The sequence below is a fragment of the Gekko japonicus genome, unplaced genomic scaffold (genome assembly GCF_001447785.1).
Source record: "Gekko japonicus isolate JY-2015 unplaced genomic scaffold, Gekko_japonicus_V1.1 scaffold7231, whole genome shotgun sequence".
NCBI lineage: Eukaryota > Metazoa > Chordata > Lepidosauria > Squamata > Gekkonidae > Gekko > Gekko japonicus.
In genome coordinates this window covers 15,386-18,425 of record NW_015169389.1, presented here as the reverse complement: position 1 = coordinate 18,425, position 3,040 = coordinate 15,386, and the positions used below count along the sequence as shown (strand labels likewise).

The window sequence follows — 3,040 nt, the reverse complement described above, 5'->3', positions numbered from 1 at the left end:
AGAATATAAAAATAGATTATCAGTTACTTTGCGGTAGGTAGGTATTTTACTCGCCTGATTCCAGTAGTCTTGTCTGTTGCAATGGGAGAATAGGGGATAAAAGAATTCCTAGGGATTCTAGTTAACTCACACCTGCTAAAACCTGCTAACGTGGACCTCATTGCCTGCAGTCCAAGAGATCTTAAAGTAGATAAAAGGGTTGTGGTATAGAAAGCTGGGCTTGAGAGGGGGTAAAGAAGATAGAGGTCGTGGAAAAGGGTGGCTAGCAAAGACCTAGGATTTGGGTCTTTACTTTTATAGCGGAATTTCCAGGTGGGTGGCACCTTGCCAAACTGTAGTCCCACCTATTCACAAGTCCATCCCATGAAACACCTGATTGGTGAATGTGGAAAGGGGGAGGTATCCCTATGGGCTGGGCCAATATTTGAAACACCAGGCTCTATCTCATGGAACCCCATTTGGCTAGGTGTGAAGTTGCTTCTTCCTGTTTCTCCTTTGAAGTACAAATGGATCTTGGCTCTCCCTGGCCAGTTGGTGCTGTCAACAGGAAACTGCTATACAAAATGCAGATAAAAGTCCATGCTTTACGTGACCTCTTGTCTCTGCAGTAATGGGGGAATCTTCTTCTCCAAGTTGTTGTTTTCTGATAACAACGGCTACCATGTGCTTCTTCTTCCCATGATCCTTTGAGCTGAATGTATGCAAGCTACATTAACATAAAATGCAGGCAGACTTTTCCCATGTGAACTCTGTCTCACAGCAAGGGATTTAAACAGCTTTCTTTGGCTCATGGAACACAAGTGTGTGCACAGTCCATTTATAGTGCGTGTGTAGCAGATATAAGTTCAGAAATAAGTCCATCTCTCAACAAGTTCATGATGTGGTGCGGCTTCCGGGTCACCATTTCCAGGTGACCTCACCGCTTGGACATCACTGGCATGCCGCATGACTAGCAAAAGCTATTTAAAGGGTTCACTGCCGCGGCGAGTCTTGCAAGTGAACGCAAGAGGCATTTAAATTTGCCAAGTCATGTTGCTGCAGCGGCACAGCTTGGAGAAGACTTTTGAGCTGTCAATGCAGTGATCTGACCTTTGGTTTGTCTTTTTGCAGTGAACAATGTTGGTCAGGCAATATCCAGGGCCATATACTATCTGGATGCTGATCACACTGACAAGGTGAGTTTAGTCTCAGCCCCAACATTTGCTGGCCTCGTGTCTCCCCCCACAAACTCAAAATATAATCCCACTTATCTTTTCTATAAAACCCCATACATATTTTACAAGACAGAAGCAGGCTCAGAAAGGGGCTTTTCTCATGTTTAGGGATGGGGACGAACTGGGAAAATGGAGGTTCGTGAAGGTTTGTAGTTTGTGTGGTCTTACAAACCACAAACCTCCATGAACCTTCCCATTTAACCGACTAGTTTGTGATGTGGTTTGGCTTCCGGGTCACCAGTTCCAGGTGACCTCACTGCTTAAACATCACTGGCATGCCGCATGGCTTGCAAAAGCCATTTAAAGGGTTCACTGCCGCGGCGAGTCTTGCAAGTGAACGCAAGAGGCATTTAAATTTGCCAAGTCATGTTGCTGCAGCGGCACAGCTTGGAGAAGACATTTAAAGAGACCACAGTCTCCAAGCCCCGTGGCCTAGACCAGCGTTTCTGCCCACACAAACTGCACATACCTTCCAAAGCCACCTGGGAGGGTCTTGGCAGGTTCCTGGCGGCAGGTTGGCACGAATCTTGGTTCACGAACCACAGTTTGCGAACCACAAACCAGGCCCCGTTCATCACGGATTTAGGTTCATGAGCCGGTTCGTGCCCATCCCTACTCATGTTCCTTCAGAAAAGACTCTCACAGTAGCTGAAGTTGCCTGAGACACTCCAGAAGGAGCAGAGAGATTTCCAGCCCAATTTAAGGAAAATGACAATGAGCTCCTTCTGTCTTAGCATGCGCTCACTCACAATCATCAAGGTGACCAATCTCATCACACCATGCTTTCTTTTCCTCTCTGTAGTATATAAAGGACATGGTGCACTGCAACATGCTTTCGAACATAAAGGTGAGTGAAACGGAGTGCCCGGTTATCCCTGCCGGGTATCAGAACTGTCCACCTCTTGTCCAGAACGTCAGACCTGTGGGATGTGGGCGAGAGTGTGCAACCAGCCGTTTCCCCCCCCCAGACCTTTGTGGGAGGAGGAGAACCAAGATGCGGTTGCTTTGTGACCTCAGGATGCACTTCCAGGTCACTCGAGAAATAGTTAGGAGCACGGACTGTGTCACGAGAACGTGCTGCTCCCTGTGTTCAGCGTCTTTTGGATCTGGCATAAAATGGATTTGGATTGACATGTAGCATGAGTGGCAACAGAACTATGGCGAGAGAAGGGTTTGGACATCTATTATCCGGTCGCTTAGACAGTTTCGTCTGCTCTTGTCTTCCTAGATGACACAGATCGTCCTTCCTCAGATGGTGGCCAGGTAAAACCTCGGTATTATCCTGCAGCTCCAGCACTGCGAACATACATCTCTCTAAATTCTGGGAGGGGGGAAGAGTGTGTGTTTGATTTAGTTTTCCCAAGGTGGCTTTCAAAGATCAGAGCCCCCCTTTTAGCCAGCGTATGGAAGAACAAGCATCCAAGCCTATGCAGTATTCTGATCAGCTAGGTTCTACCGTGGTGACCCACCGTACAACTCCGTATTCTTTATTTGTCCTATCCATTTGGGTTATGTAAGTTTATTTATTTATCTATTGGGTTGATATCCCGCCCTCCCCGCGAACGGGCTCAGGGCGGCTTACCTTTAAAGGCACTATGTGCCAGAGTACATAAAACCTATAAAACCAGATAAAACAACCATATCATTACAATTAAAGTGCTCAACATAGAAATGATCTTCCAATCACAATGAAGATGGCATTCTGTAGAGGGACACAAGTCCCAGTTCAGCCATATCTGTCTCGTACGTTACTGTGGCTCGATCTCCATACGGGCCAACCCACTACCCCGGTGTTACTAACTATAATAGTTGGTGGTAGTGGTGGG

General features: G+C 46.9%; 1 long non-coding RNA gene across 1 annotated transcript in view; it reads left to right on the top strand.

The window, feature by feature from the left end:
* Positions 1-1,109: 1,109 nt before the first annotated feature.
* LOC107115058 overlaps positions 1,110-3,040 on the top strand; it is a 9,062-nt gene continuing 7,131 nt past the window's right edge. Inside the window, exons 1-3 of the long non-coding RNA XR_001482666.1 lie at positions 1,110-1,175; positions 2,017-2,061; positions 2,443-2,477. This is a non-coding gene — a long non-coding RNA (uncharacterized LOC107115058). The remainder of the gene's footprint in view (positions 1,176-2,016; positions 2,062-2,442; positions 2,478-3,040) is intronic.